Source organism: Pseudophryne corroboree, chromosome 5, assembly GCF_028390025.1.
Source record: "Pseudophryne corroboree isolate aPseCor3 chromosome 5, aPseCor3.hap2, whole genome shotgun sequence".
Classification (NCBI taxonomy): Eukaryota; Metazoa; Chordata; class Amphibia; order Anura; family Myobatrachidae; genus Pseudophryne; species Pseudophryne corroboree.
Window position 1 is genome coordinate 32,738,378 of NC_086448.1, and position 16,585 is coordinate 32,754,962.

The 16,585-nt window shown below is 49.2% G+C and overlaps 1 protein-coding gene across 1 annotated transcript in view; it reads right to left on the minus strand.

Annotated features, from left to right (window-relative positions):
- The window catches only part of GPR20 (G protein-coupled receptor 20), a 141,492-nt gene extending 126,427 nt beyond the window's left edge, over nucleotides 1–15,065 (minus strand). Inside the window, exon 1 of the mRNA XM_063921197.1 lies at nucleotides 14,692–15,065. The gene's annotated coding sequence lies outside the window, so the exon portion shown is untranslated. The remainder of the gene's footprint in view (nucleotides 1–14,691) is intronic.
- Between the last annotated feature and the right edge of the window lie 1,520 nt (nucleotides 15,066–16,585).

Below are 16,585 nucleotides of genomic sequence, written 5' to 3' on the forward strand. Positions count from 1 at the left end.
CTCCGATCGTAAAAATGGTGCCGGGACTCTTGCCGTCACAGCCAGGCTGCGCCGGCAGGAGGCATCCACAGTTTTGGCGACGATGCTATAATTGCGGCGCGATCGCAATTACAGCATGATTGCAGTGGGTGGGCGGTGGGTAGCGTGCTGGGAGGCCTTGCCCTGCGATGGGCAGCCCCAGCATGCAATTGAAAGGATTGCAATCCTTGCTGAATAAGGTCCACAGTCTGGACTAGGCTGTGGGGTCTGCTATTCTGTACCATGGCCCATGACCTGTCTCAACACGCCCACCTCGAGCCTGGCACCTCCGTTGTCTCTGGGAGTCACGCCATTGTGCGTGTGAGAGGGCTGTAGCATTCTCTGCTACAATTACTTATCAAGGTGCCATCGGGACAGTGCAATACTCTGCAGCACTCTAGAGAGGTCACTTATCTAATATCATCTGCAGATTGCCAGCACAGAAAGGAAATAGGCTGGATGCTGACACAGAAAATCTGAGTTTATATGGGGTCAATGTGTTCATTAAATGTACTTTCATTTAAACCACACAGAGGAACAATCCATAAAAGAGAAAGAAAACAAAATCAGTTATGAAAAAAGAGCAATTTGCAGAGTTTAAGCGGTGCTGGATCTTTCCTTAGGAAGAACGTCCTCAGGACGAGTGCTGGTGATTTCCTCTGGTGAAGGCCGCGCTGGTTTCCTCAGGTTCCCAGCAGCGGCCACAGCGAGTAAGGAAGGATGTAACTGAGAGGAGAAGAAAGACGTGGGCACCCAGGGAGAAGAGAAGCAAGGAGATGTATACAGAGCCGGCCATAGGCATAGGCAAACTAGGCAATTGCCTAGGGCATTTGATATGTCTAGGGGCATCAGCATCTTCTGCTGATTAAAATGATATGCAGCATGCCTATATTCTGTGTGTAGCATTTCATATGCAGATACAGCCACAGTCTCACACAGTATATAGGCATGCTACATATCATTTTAATCAGCAGAAGCTGCTTGTGCATTCTAGCCACATAGCAATGCAAATAAGATGCATTTTCATTAAAAAAAATATGCCGGACATTAGCATTGAGGCAAGATTTATGAGGACACATCTGTATTCAAGCAGAGGCAGAGGTCACAGTGTTAGTGGCAGTGTGAGTGGTGTGTGCACGTGAGTGGGTTGGTTGTGCAGTAGTGTTCGGAATATGTGTAAGGAGCATTATGTGTGTCATGTAAAAATGCATTAATAATGTGCAACATATGTGTAAGGGGCACTATGTGTGTCATTATGTGTATAAGGGCATTAATAATGTGCGGCATATGTGTAACAGGGTACTACTGTATGTTTGTCATTATGTGTATAGGGGCACTAATAATGTGCGGCATATGTGTAACAGGGTACTACTGTATGTGTGTCATTATGTGTATAGGGGCACTAATGTGTAGGGGGCACTATGTGTCATTATGTGTATAAGGGCATTAATAATGTGCGGCATATGTGTAACAGGGTACTACTGTATGTGTGTCATTATGTGTATAGGGGCACTAATAATGTGCGGCATATGTGTAACAGGGTACTACTGTATGTGTGTCATTATGTGTATAGGGGCACTAATGTGTAGGGGGCACTATGTGTCATTATGTGTATAAGGGCATTAATAATGTGCGGCATATGTGTAACAGGGTACTACTGTATGTGTGTCATTAATGTGTATAGGGGCACTAATAATGTGCAGCAAATGTGTAGGGGGCACTATGTGTGTCATTATGTGTATAAGGGCATTAATAATGTGCGGCATATGTGTAAGGGACATTATGTGTAAAAGGGCATTAATAAAGGTTGTCATAATGTGTAAGGCGCATTATGTTCATAAGGACATTAATAGTGTGTCTCATATGTGTAAGGGGCATTACTGTGTGGCATTTTGTGTATAAGGTGCTCTACTATGTGGCGTTGCATATAGAAATGGCACTACTGTGTCATCTAATGTGAATAAAGAGCAATAGGGTGTGGTGTAATGTGAATAAGGAGCAATTCAGTGTGATGTAATGTGAATAAGGGGCTCTACTGTGAGGAGTAATGTTTATAAGGTAAAGTGATACTACTGTGGGATGTAATATGAATTATGGACACTATCCCATGATCAAATGTGAATAAAGTTGCAGTACTGTGTGGCGTAATTGGAATTGGGGTTACTATTGTGTGGCCATGCCCCTTGCCAGCAAAAACACACCCCTTTTTGGGCTGTGCGCCAAATGTGCTAACTGTTCCTAGTTAAAATATAGGGGGTACAAACCCCAAAATAAGGACTGCTATGGGTGAGTGGTGATGGTGCTGGGAAAGAGGTGCAAGGTCAGAGGCGGAACCAGCGGTGGTGCTAGGGGGCACCAGCCAAAATCTTGCCTAGGGCATCATATTGGTCAGGGCCGGCTCTGGATGTATACAAGTATAAACCTATCAAGGGTGGTTTGACCACAGCAGCTGTTAAATTGTGGAGAGTCAGGGGTCTATTCATGAAGCAGTGAAAACAGTGGAGAAGTGAGCCTGTGGAGAAGTTGCCCACGGCAACCAATCAGCTGCTCCGTACAATTGTATAGTATGCAAATTATAAATGTTACTTCAATGCTGATTGGTTGCTGTGGGCAACTCCTCCACTGGCTCGCTTCTCCACAATTTTCGCTGCTTCATGAATAGACCGTCTGCCAGAAACAATACATACAAGCAATATGAGAACTGCGCACAAATAAGTCTCGGAACAGTTCAGAGAAAGATACCGCTAACTGCATATTTACAAATATTCAATGAACCAGATGGAATGAATAAAAACATACATTTTAATATCAATCACTGGGATAATATACTTTCATAAAAGGACAATAAAAAGTGAATAGCCTCAAATGCATGTATATATCTGCAGCTAACATCTCAGTTTCTGCGGAAACGTTATACGTTGGGGCCTGGTCCTCAGTAAGTCTCATCCAAGACCATCACCATGGTCAGTCAGTAAGGTAAGGGTTGATTGGCAATAGAGTAAGTGCAACAACGGTAAACAATTACCACATTCATGTACAAGTTACTGGGGTCCTTTAAGCGAAGATGCACAACGCCCCTGAAGTTGATTTGATGAATGATATGTGAACTGAAAAGTCCAAGTAGAAGCACCGGCGTAAACTCCACAAGCGTTTTAGGGACTGAAGATGCCAGCTGGCTGACGCGTTTCGCTGTGGGGCACTCACAGTAATATGCCAACTGAACAGCCCATTCTTGTGTGCAATCCTAGCCAACTCCCAGTTACCATCCACATTCACCACTTTAAAACCAACGATCAATTGTGGTCAAATCGGCACAGCGGCCGGAGCTGAATCAAGCCCATCAATACATATAGATAGATGAGTGCATGCTACCATATTTCTATAAAACTCAGGACTGCATGTGCACGTCAACACGGCATGACCATAAAAATGATTGTTGGGCTATCAGAGCATTTTGCCGGGCCATGCAATACATTCTGGTTTGTTCCCAGTTGGTCTAGAGTCCTACAGAAAGATGATGGCGCAGAATTACCTCCAGGCTATGCCGGAGCAACCTTAATGGAAACGGCTACAAATCATGGAATGACCACACAGTCTAGAAACATAAACCCCATCCAGATGGTCAGGGATGAGCTGGACCTAAGGGTGACGGCAAAGCAGCCTACAGGTGCAGTAGTGCCGGGTAGAACTTCACGGACACTAGGTCATTGCCGGGGGAATGTTCTGCAGTTACATCAGCAAAAGGCGGCTGCTTTGCAGAGTCAAAAACGCACATTAAATTGTTACTAAACTAATTTTGTTAATTAATTTTTGTTTTTTAAAATGATTCTATTATTGATCTTTTACCCCCAACTGTCTGTGTGTTCTATGCTTTCATTCCAGAGCGCACCGAAGCATTAAACTGCGCACATTTCAATAAAAACTGGAAAAATGGGAATGTTCCAAAACTTCTGACCGGTAGTTGTACCTTAATAAAGGTTTTAAACAGCGAGAGATGGGTCACACAATTTTGCAGAGCAGTTTGGTGCCATTGTTAAAGACCTGTCACTTATATTGCTGCAAGATTCCAATGACCGCTCCATTCGAATTAAAGTTAAGTGTCTGTAATGTTCTCTTCCACCTGCTGTGGACGACTGTCCTCTGCAGTGATCTGTAAAGGGCCCCATACACCCATAGAACGATAATGTCCAATTTCATCCAATTTCGGGCATTCGGGCCGATATATCCGGTGAAATCGGGCATTTTGGAGGTGTTTCCGATCAGATGCGCGTTCCCGTGAGGGTCGGATCGGCTCCCCTAGATCGTTAGTGCTGCACTCGTGATATGTTGGTTCCCGCAGGCGTGGCTGGGATTGCATCAATATATCGCATGCAAAATGTATCAAATCGTGTGGAATCGTATGGAACTATTCCCGGGAAGCTCCCGGGAGAGTTCAAGGGAAATCGCCTCCGACTTCGGCCTCAGGACATATCGTTGTAGTGTATGGGGCCCTTAAGATGTGTTGTTTCTGCCTGAAAGCCTCCTGAACTAAGACCTGAGTCTGCTGTTCTGTCCTGACTCACTGCACTTCCGAAACCCTTCATGTCGCCCGTTATCCAGCAATCCAGCTACTTAATCACAACTTTCCACTGCGCAGCGTATACTATCTGGCATGCATGAGACGTAGTTCATCCAGGCCACCTGAGCTAGGCATGGTAAAGAATGCTAAGCTTGTGTTTCCATTGCTTACTCCCAGCGACTACAACTTGGCTATAAGGAGAAGAGAATTTTCCATAGGAACCAATTTGTGTACTATCATTTACAGTATAAACCTGCAGTCGGGTAATAGCTTCCAATAAGGTTACTGAACGTACAAGGCACAGCGAGAAATTTCACCTCAAGAAGTCTGCACTCTTATAGGTAAGTACATGTATTTATGAGCCAAGCTGAAGGCATCTGTGGGGGCGTCAGTGAAGTGATCTGGGCAGATTGGAGGCATTCGAATGGGCATGCCCCTAGCAGGACTAAAACAGGGGGCGTGGTTGGCGGTAACGGCAATTTCCCAAATGACCTAAATTAGACATGAATTAGGCAAAGCTTAGCGTTCGTTTAGAAAGAACAGGCCAATGTTTGGATGGTTGTGGTAGGTGCCCCATGACAGTTGTGCGCTGGACTTTGAAGAGACGTGCAACTCTTTTCACCATGACTGGTGCAAACTGCAAAAATAGGCACAGATGGATTTTCCAGAGGCAAATCCCAAAGAGATAGAACAATGGTGGTCATTCCGAGTTGATCGCTCGCTAGCAGTTTTTAGCAGCCGTGCAAACGCTATGCCGCCTCCCACTGGGAGTGTATTTTAGCTTAGCAGAAGTGCGAACGAAAGGATCGCAGAGCGGCGGCATAATTATTTTGTGCAGTTTTAGAGTAGCTCAATACCTACTCAGCGCTTGCGATCACTTCAGACTGTTCAGTTCCTGTTCGCCCAGCCATGCCTGCGTTTTTCCTGGCACGCCTGCGTTTTTTCGATCACTCCCTGAAAACGGTCAGTTGACACCCAGAAACGACCACTTCATGTCAATCATTCTGCGGCCAGCAGTGCGACTGAAAAGCTTCGCTGAAACTACATCGATCGTTGTAATATGACTTTGCGCGTGCGCAGTGCGCCACATACACATAAGTGCTTTTTTTTGCCTCATCGCTGCACAGCGAACGAATGCAGCTAGCGATCAACTCGGAATGGCCACCAATACGTATTACCCAACCCAAACGCTGGGTCGTGCCTCTAGAGGAATGCATTAAATCTCATGGCAAAAAAGTTGCCAGAAATTAGTGATTTTGACAATCGCCCTTCATTCCCTCAGATCTTTACAGGCCCAATAACACAATATAAATGTCAGACATGATAACGCAATATCAGAAAGGATTTACCGGCCACAGAACTGACCCCTCACCCCACTGCGTTATATTCCATTGTATACTTATCACATCTTCTCTTATTGTACTTTTTATGAATAAACCATTTATTTAGCTTTTCTGCTCCCCCCACCCCCTTCCCTGGGATAGGGATCAATGATCCCTCTGGACCGTGCAATTCTGCAAACGCCCGAGCATACCACCTGCTGCAGTTCTGTAGCATGATACGCTCCATTCAGGGTGAGAACTGTTATTTCACAGCGTTGTAATTCGTACCATGACAATAGAGGATGTGTTTGCATGAAGGGTTCCGGTGTGTGCGTAATATCGGGATAAATGATCGTCTGTTCTTCTGTATTTAGAAAAACGACAGTGAGTTATGAAAACATTTATCCCAATGTGATGTATTGGCTGATGAGCACAAACTCCTCTCCACGGGAACAGTAACAAAAGGGACATGAAATAACAAACTAAGAAGCGCAAAGCCATCCTCAGGTTTGGTAGTGGCAGCGGGACTGGCCGGGCAAATAGTTCTATCCCGATTCCCCCAAATTTCTGCGTTTAAACTTCAGAGACAACATAATGAGGGATTTGTCTGGTGCATTCAATCTGTCAATCAGTCATTATGTGGCCTCTCCACACCTCTGCCATGAGACCTCCAGGACCAGGCTTACCACCCCTCCGGCTGAGAACATCAGGTCTACCCCCAGGTCTAACCCTCAACATAAGCAGGGAGCTGTGGGGGCAGAGCACCAGGACCAGGTTTAGCAGGGACGTTTCCAATGGACTTGAGGGTTCTCCCCACATTCTCATACCCACCCGTACTGCTCTCATGAGACCAGGACATTTATAGTTTTATCCTAATTTCACCCTCCGTTGGTTACCTGCAAATGGTTTTTTTTTTTACCATGTGTTTTTTTTATCTCTCTTTCACCCCACTGTGCGCTGTTCCTGTAATGTGTACCTCCACTGATTGCACACCCTGCCAGTGTGACCTACACAGTGCACCTCAGATGGTGGCCTCGGATGGTTCCTCTGTGGGCAGGATGTTCTTCATGTGGATCTTTTCAAACAGGGTATATCATACTACTACACAATGTACGCATTGGTTCCTTGTATGGCTCACCTCCCACAGTGTAACCTTCGTAGTGCTCCCAACATGGCTGCCTCATCTGGTACGCTTGTGGATGGGATGAAAAATACATGGTTTCGTTGTTACCCTACTCTTAGCATTAGGACGCTGAAATCACCCCATTTTGTGTCATCTCTTCTAGGGGTAGACTATTCCCCCCAGGGTAATCCTACGCAGCGTGCCCAAGATGGCTGCCTTACCTGGCACCTGTGAGGGTGGAATACACAAAATGCCTACACCAACCTTGCATGATGCTTATGTGTGCTCAAGTTTTTCTTTTTATGTCTGTGTGGCTTGTCAGTTGCTGCATTACTTAGATCTTCTGTATTGCGGGGGTCATTCGGACCCAATCGCACGCTGCGCTTCGTCGCAGCCGTGCGAGTGGGTCGGAACTGCGCATGCGCTGCGCCCGCATTGCGCAGGCGTGTCGTTGCCCGTCGACGCAGCGTCGCCGCTAGTGAAGAAAGTGGTTGCAGTGGTGACCGCAAGAAGATTGACAGGAGGAAGGCGTTCCGGGGCGTCAACTCACCGTTTTCTGGGCGTGAAGATCCGAACGCAGGCGTGTCGAGGCGTTTGGAGGGCAGATGTCTGACGTCAATTCCGGGACCTGCAACGCTGGATTCATCGCACAAGGTAAGTACAGTAAGTCTTACCCTGGTCTTGTTTTACACAAAGCGATTGCAGCCTTGCTATGCAAAAAAACCCCTCCCCATAGGCGGCGTCTAGTTGATCGCACGGGCAGCAAAAAGTTGCTACGTGCGATCAACTCGGAATGACCCCCTATGTGCATTGTTTTTGAGGTCTGTAAAGTGCCTTGAGTCCTGTTGGAGAAAGAGCGCTATATAAATAACATTATTAATAATGAATGAATCACTCAGTTAATCAATAAATCAATCAATCACTCGGCTTCTGCTTTCCTTACTCTGACTGGCCATTGGCTCATCCTGGCAGAACTGAAGAGGGTTCTAGAAAGCAGCGCTGTTTACAATGAAGCAGAACTCTGAAATACGCTTTCTATTTCTGTCCCATAAATATTGTTGTGTGGACGTTTCCCAGTTGCTGTATTATCCGGGCTCAGGGGTGTGGGCTCTGCTTATATTGGAGCATTCCAGCCCCTGACACATAAAGAATTTGTCTCTAAATTATTATTCCTACACATAGAGGTTTAGTTACTAAAGTGTGAGGGTTTTTTTTAGATGTGGAGATGTTGCCCATAGCAACCAATCAGATTCTAGCTATTATCGTATAGAAGGTGATAGATGAATGATAACTAGAAACTGATTGGTTGCCATGGGCAAAACTCACACTTTAGTAAATTTACCCCATAAAGTGGGAAGGCTGGACAAAGGGGGTAATTCAGATCTGATCGCTAGGCTGCGTTTTCGCACAGTGGGCGATCGGATCTGAACTGCACATGCGCTGCAACGGGGATCGGCGCCCTGCGACGGGATGGTGAGAAAAAAGCGACCACACGGCAGAACGCAAGGAGATTGACAGGAAGAGGGCGTTTGTGGGTGGCAACTGAGCGTTTTCAGGGAATGTCTAGAAAAACGCAGGCATGTCCAAGCGTTTGCAGGGCGGGTGTCTGACGTCAATTCCGGGACCGGACAGGCTGAAGTGATTGCAGCGGCTGAGTAAGTCCTGGGCTGCGCAGACATTGCACAAAATAAGTTTGCACAACTCGCCAGCACATGCAATCGCACACTTGCACAGCTAAAATACACTGCCCCTATCTGATCGCAGGGCTGCAAAAATCGCCTGCTAGCGATCAGGTCTGAATTACCTCCAAAGAGCAAGCATGTGAACTGCAATCAGGAACGTACCTAGAACTTTGTAGCACTGTCCCCCCCCCCCCCCCCCCCAAACTGGGCACACGTAGCACCCCCCTCCCCTGCACCCCTTACTAGGTACACTTAGCACCCCACCCCCCTTCATCCCTTACTAGGCGCACTTAGCACTCCATCCCCCTCCATTCCTTACTGGGCACACCTAGTATCCCACTCCCCTCCATTTCTTACAGGGCACACCTAGTATCCCACTCCCCTCCATTCCTTACTGGGTACACCTAGCACCCCACCCCCTCTATTCCTTACTGGGCACACCTAGCACCCCTCCCCTCCATTCCTTACTGGGCACACCTAGCACCACTCCCCTCCATTCCTTACTGGGCACACCTAGCACCCCACCCCCTCCATTCCTTACTGGGCACACCTAGCACCCCTCCCATCCATTCCTTACTGGGCACACCTAGCATTCTACCCCCTCCATTCCTTACTGGGTACACCTAGCACCCCCCCCCCCCCCCCTCCATTCCTTACTGGGCACACCTAGCACCCCACCCCCTCCATTCTTTACTGGGCACACCTAGCACCCCACCCCCCTCCATTCCTTACTGGGCACACCTAGCTTCCCTTTATTCCTTACTGGTCACACCTAGCACCCCATCCCCTCCATTCCTTACTGGTCACACCTAGCACCCCACCGCCTCCATTCCTTACTGGGCACACCTAGCACCCCTCCATTCCTTACTGGGCACACATAGCACCCCACCCCCTCCATTCCTTACTGGGTACACCTAGCCCCCCTCCCTCCACCATTCCTCACTGGGCACACCTAGCACCCCTCCCCTCCATTCCTCACTGGGCACACCTAGCTTCCCTTTATTCCTTACTGGTCACACCTAGCACCCCCCCCCCCCCCCTCCATTCCTTACGGGGCAAACCACCTCACTCCCCTTCATTCCTTAAGGGCACAAGTAGCACCCCACCCTCCTCCATTTCTTACTGGGCACCCCTAGCACCCCCCTTTCCCCCTCAGACTGTGGTCTGTACAGTAGCGCACAGCTCTTTGATCAGGTGCAGGGGAGGAGCTCATATGACGGGCCCCCTAGCAGCCACACCCCCTGCACCTATTTTAGCTACACCTTTCACTGCAATCTCTCGCTACTTTCCCACTCTCCCTGTGGGTATAGCAAGGCCTGTCCGGGTCAGTTTGGTGAATTGTACTATATCATTATCTGTCAACAGAAATGCTTCCTGCGCTGTCATATTCTAAATCTAAAGGATTGTACTAGTATACGTTAAATGAATCAATTGCATGATGTTGGTGTAATGTCTGTTTACATACAGTATGCAGTGTTGCGAGAGCAGGGTGTTGGGCACCAGAACAGTAAAGGTTAAGCCCACTTAGCACCCCTTGTGCCAATACTGAATTTGCATTGAATGTAATGTATGATGTGTAATATCATATGACGATGTCACAGTTCTTACATGTCGCCAGATGTGCAGTATCCTCTGTGCAGCGGTAGTTAGCCCAGCACGTCCTGTAAAGGAGCTGTTGTGACCTGTGGTCTTCAGAAACCCAGTTGTTACGTTCCTGATGCTCAGAACTAGAGAGATGTTGCGTAGTGAGTCCAGAGCACCAGGACGTGACGCTGAAATAAGGGGTGGTACGGGAATAGCCCCTAGCACCCTACCTCCATTGTTTTACCCGTGTGGTCAGTTCACGCCTGAGTGACTATGGTTTCTTGGGCCCACGGCAGCCGCGTTTGAAGGTCGAATTAGGTCTGCCCAACTCCGATGCCCCCAGGTCTTATAGGCCCTACACACATGCCGATATTCTGAAAGATATGAACGATCTCGTTCATAAATGAACGAGAACTCGTTCATATCTTTCAGTGTGGAGACTCCAGCGATGAACGATGCGCGTCCCCGCACTCGTTCATCGCTGATCTCCCGTCGGCTGTGCATGCAGGCCAATATGGACGAGATCGTCCATATTTGCCTGCAAGTCTACGGAGCCGGGTGACGGGGGGAGTGAAGAAACTTCACTCCCCCCGTCACTGCCCCCCCCGCCGCCGGGTCGCCCGTCGGCCGTATCGGCCGTCGGGCACCTCGGCGGCACCTCGTTAAATGTGTAGGGCCCTTTAGAGTGAGACAAGGCGTGAACCGAGACAGGATAATAACAAGGGGACCTCTAACTAAAGCAAACAGAAAGCTAGGGGCTACTAACTACCCTAAAACTAAATATATGTGCAGCACGCCGCCAAAGGAAAAGAACAACAAAAGATACCACTGTCCACACCCCCACACTGCACCGCCGTGTACCGGGGAGGACAGTGAAAAGCGGAAACCTCCGCAAAAACCACCAATACAAAATTAACACAAGGACTAAGCGGCCTAGGCCGCAACGCGCGGCAGAAGCCGCTACTCACCAAACCGGGAGAGAACCCTAACAAGCGAGAACTCCCAGATGACTGCAACAGGTTCACTTGGACAGGAAGGATTCCCAGGACCGGCTTCAGAACTCCAGGACTCAGGAGCACAGGGAGCAGGATCGACCAGATACAGCTGACCAGGAACAGACGTTGCAAGGCAGGAACAGCATACAGAAGCTATCACCGGCGAGGCTGCAGTGTGCTGGCTCCCATAAAAAGACCCTGCTGGCCAATGACAGGAGGGCCAGCAAGACCAGCCCCCAGACCCTAATTACTAGTTGCCGTGCAGCTGCCCTGCTGCATGAGCAACTAATCAATCTTATCTGGCAACGGGGAACGCGGTCCGCCAATGGCGTCCCCGTTGCTATGGACCCAGCGGCTGAGGACGCCCGGCGTCCTAGCGTTGCCAGGGACCCGGCGGCTACAGTACGCACGGAGTCCTGGCGTTGCTAGGCGCCGGGCAGGGAGGGAGGTGCGGCGGCCGTAAGCGTGGCTCGGAAGCAGACCGAGCGGCGCCACGGACCGCGGCACCTAACACCAGTCTGCAGGAAAGACCGCCACCGGCATGGCCAATATCGCCTAGCGCCGCCAGGACACGCTCCTCTTAGGATATCTCCAGTCATAACTGCAGCAAAAAGGGTGTTCTAACAATAATTTATGGCCCCCATTTATCAAGCCTTGGAGAGTGATAAATTGCAGGGTGATAAAGTACCAGCCAATCAGGTCCTGATATGTCACAGGCTGTGTTTGAAAAATGACAGTCAGAAGCTGATTGGCTGGTTCTTTATCACCAAGCTATTTATCACTCTCCAAGGCTTGATAAATGGGGGCCTATGTTTGCTGTTTTATTATGTCTGCAAAATAATGGTGACCACCATGAGAGTCCAATCCTACCAAGAAGAAACCAAGTGGCGCCTGGTCCACAAGTGGGCAAGGTGCTGGCTCAAGCCACCACTTCTAGATGTCTTCCAAAGACTGACTGGACTCTGCTGAAAGCGCCTGTCATCCAGCAAGAGCTCCGCTGGCAACAGAGCTGTCCTGGGAAGCAAGTACTATGCTACTTACCCCCAGCGATCTAGATCTTGTGGAGCCCCTGCTGGTAGGGGGTCCGACTCCTGAGGTAAAAGGTAACCTTATCCAGCCCTGGAAGGTAAGAGCCAGCAATGAGAGGGCTGGTGGTGGCTAGGATCTTGGCTCCTGGTATATAAATGCATCCAATCAGGCTGCCAGAGTTACAAGAAGCTTGAAGTCGTTACTGCATCATAGCTACTGCTAGGGGTCCTTTTGCAGCCAGGCTCCCGCTGGACTATTAGAATCGAGGGTCGATGTACAGTATCAAGCACTGAAAGCTGGAACAAGGAGACCTTTCACACGGTCCTTGTAGTCATTGGGTAGCACTCCAAGGGGTTGATGTATCAAGCAGTGAAAAAAGTGGAGAAGTGGACCAGTGATTACCTATGATATTACTGAAATGAAACCTTCAACCTGGTTGGTAGCTATGGTCAACTTCTCCACGAGTCCACTTCTCCAGTCTTTTCATTGCATGATATAACAAGTACAACCCACGTGGGGTGACATCGAATGACTGCAAGGTCTCCTTGTTCCAGTCCATATAACTGCCCCTGTATATATATATATATATATATATATATATATATATATATCCTTCTCCTGTGTATATATAGAGAGAACAGGTCTTATAATAGTTAGAATCAAAATAAACAAAAAGAAGAACGTGCACCACCATTTTTAAATACAAGGGATCCACACATTATACATCGCCCCCTCCCTCCCCGCAGCCCGGCACGTGCCCGTCTCTTCACTTGCTTGACGTCTAACACTAAATGAGGCCTATAATCACCATTTTTAGAGTCATCTATTGGATGACATTTCCGGAGAAGCATTATTGCACCAAGAAGCGATCATACAAATATAATTGTTCCCTGACTTTTGCCTTCTTTATTTTCCCCCCTATAGACCCAAAAATACAATAATTTCAAAAGCAAATCATGGCCCTCATTCCGAGTTGATCGCTCGCTAGCTGCTTTTAGCAGCATTGCACACGCTAGGCCGCCGCCCTCTGGGAGTGTATCTTAGCTTAGCAGAATTGCGAACGAAAGGTTAGCAGTTCTTCTGTTAAATATTTCCCTGCAGTTTTTGAGTAGCTCCAGACCTACTCCTAGATTGCGATCACCTCAGTCCGTTTAGTTCCTGGTTTGACGTCACAAACACGCCCTGCGTTCGGCCAGCCACTCCCCCGTTTCTCCAACCACTCCTGCGTTTTAGGCTGACACGCCTGCGTTTTTTAGCACACTCCTGGAAAACGCTCAGTTTCCGCCCAGAAACACCCACTTCCTGTCGATCAGCAGAGCGACTGAAAAGCGTCGCTCGGACCTGTGTAAAATTGCATAGTTTTGTGTGAAAATACTTAGTGCGTGCGCCCTGCGGCCCATACGCATGCGCAGAATCGCCCATTTTTAGCCAGATCGCTATTCTGCTAAAAACGGCAGCGAGCGAACAACTCGGAATGACCACCCAAATCGGCTTAATGCAGAAGATGATAACACCCACTTACTATAACGCTGCAGATACGATGTTCCACTAACTATAACGCTGCAGATACGATGTTCCACTTACTATAACGCTGCAGATACGATGTTCCACTTACTATAACGCTGCAGATACGATGTTCCACTTACTATAATGCTGCAGATACGATGTTCCACTTACTATAACGCTGCAGATACGATGTTCCACTTACTATAACGCTGCAGATACGATGTTCCACTTACTATAACGCTGCAGATACGATGTTCCACTTACTATAACGCTGCAGATACGATGTTTCCATTCACAGATATCTGAATTACAGACAGTTGTACACGCTCGCTATTACTTTACCGGCGTCTCGCAGAACGCTGACAAGACCATAATAGTATCTGGACCAAATCAGTGAGCTCAAAGGCTTAGCGGCTGACAATTTTACGAGCGTCACAAAGAGTGCACATGCAAGCTATATAAATTGCAATACGGCCTAGTACTGGAAACCTTATAATGGAGGGGGGAGGTTCAGTCGGGGAATCAGTGGAACATAGATGGAGGTGGGGGGGGGGGGGTCGGGTCTTGCAAGGCTGATGAAACTCAGACTCTGCTTATTAATATTTATTTAAATATAATAACAACCTGTATTTCAAAAACTCCCGGTTGCGATTGTAATAATAAGAAAACGTTCCTATTAAAGAATATTTCTTATTTAATTAATGTCAAAAGATTTATAATGTGCCAGACAGATCGGAATGCTGATTATTTTCTAAAGGGCAATTTTCCCGTTGGACAGATGTCACAGGATAGCGCTGGAACATTCTGCACAGCCTGTGTGCCACTAGAAAGTATATGCCAGACGTCTGACTGGCAAGCCCTGGCAGCGACCTACCACAAAAACTGAGCATGAGAAAGTGCACAGGGAACCGGAGAGGACAAATCTGGAGGAGGAGAACACAGCGATGCTCCCTCACCCATGTCTGTGTGACCGTCACCGATATTCCTGCGTCAGGCGGGCGTCCCTCACGTGGCAGACAGTGCAGTGCCGCCTCCTGTTAGTGACAGTCACCGATATCCCTGTGTCAGGCAGGCGTCCCTCACGTGGCAGACAGTGCAGTGCCGCCTCCTGTTAGTGACAGTCACCGATATCCCTGTGTCAGGCAGGCGTCCCTCACGTGGCAGACAGTGCAATGCCGCCTCCTGTTAGTGACAGTCACCGATATCCCTGTGTCAGGCAGGCGTCCCTCACGTGGCAGACAGTGCAATGCCGCCTGCTGTTAGTGACAGTCACCGATATCCCTGCGTCAGGCGGGCGTCCCTCACGTTGCAGACAGCGCAATGCCGCCTGCTGTTAGTGACAGTCACCGATATCCCTGCGTCATGCAGGAGTCCCTCACGTGGCAGACAGCGCAATGCCGCCTCCTGTTAGTGACAGTCACTGATATCCCTGCGTCATGCAGGAGTCCCTCACGTGGCAGACAGTGCAATGCCGCCTCCTGTTAGTGACAGTCACTGATATCCCTGCGTCAGGCAGGCATCCCTCACGTGGCAGACAGTGTAATGCCGCCTCCTGTTAGTGACAGTCACCGATATCCCTGTGTCAGGCGGGCGTCCCTCACGTGGCAGACAGCGCAATGCCACCTCCTGTTAGTGACAGTCACCGATATCCCTGTGTCAGGCGGGCGTCCCTCACGTGGCAGACAGCGCAATGCCGCCTCCTGTTAGTGACAGTCACTGATGTCCCTGCGTCATGCAGGAGTCCCTCACGTGGCAGACAGTGTAATGCCGCCTCCTGTTAGTGACAGTCACTGATATCCCTGCGTCAGGCAGGCGTCGCTCACGTGGCAGACAGTGCAATGCCGCCTGCTGTTAGTGACAGTCACCGATATCCCTGCGTCATGCAGGAGTCCCTCACGTGGCAGACAGTGCAATGCCGCCTCCTGTTAGTGACAGTCACTGATATCCCTGCGTCAGGCAGGCGTCCCTCACGTGGCAGACAGTGCAATGCCGCCTCCTGTTAGTGACAGTCACCGATATCCCTGCGTCAGGCAGACGTCGCTCACGTGGCAGACAGCGCAATGCCACCTCCTGTTAGTGACAGTCACCGATATCCCTGCGTCAGGCAGGCGTCGCTCACGTGGCAGACAGTGTAATGCCGCCTCCTGTTAGTGACAGTCACCGATATCCCTGCGTCAGGCAGGCGTCCCTCACGTGGCAGACAGTGCAATGCCGCCTCCTGTTAGTGACAGTCACCGATATCCCTGCGTCAGGCAGGCGTCCCTCACGTGGCAGACAGTGCAATGCCGCCTGCTGTTAGTGACAGTCACCGATATCCCTGCGTCAGGCAGGCGTCGCTCACGTGGCAGACAGTGCAATGCCGCCTGCTGTTAGTGACAGTCACCGATATCCTTGCGTCAGGCGGGCGTCGCTCACGTGGCAGACAGTGTAATGCCACCTCCTGTTAGTGACAGTCACTGATATTCCTGCGTCAGGCAGGCGTCGCTCACGTGGCAGACAGTGCAATGCCGCCTGCTGTTAGTGCAATGCCACCTGCTGTTAGTGACAGTCACCGATATCCCTGCGTCATGCAGGAGTCCCTCACGTGGCAGACAGTGCAATGCCGCCTCCTGTTAGTGACAGTCAATGATATCCCTGCGTCAGGCAGGCGTCGCTCACGTGGCAGACAGTGCAATGCTGCCTGCTGTTAGTGACAGTCACCGATATCCTTGCGTCAGGCAGGCGTCCCGCACGTGGCAGACAGTGTAATGCCGCCTCTGAGTCCTGTT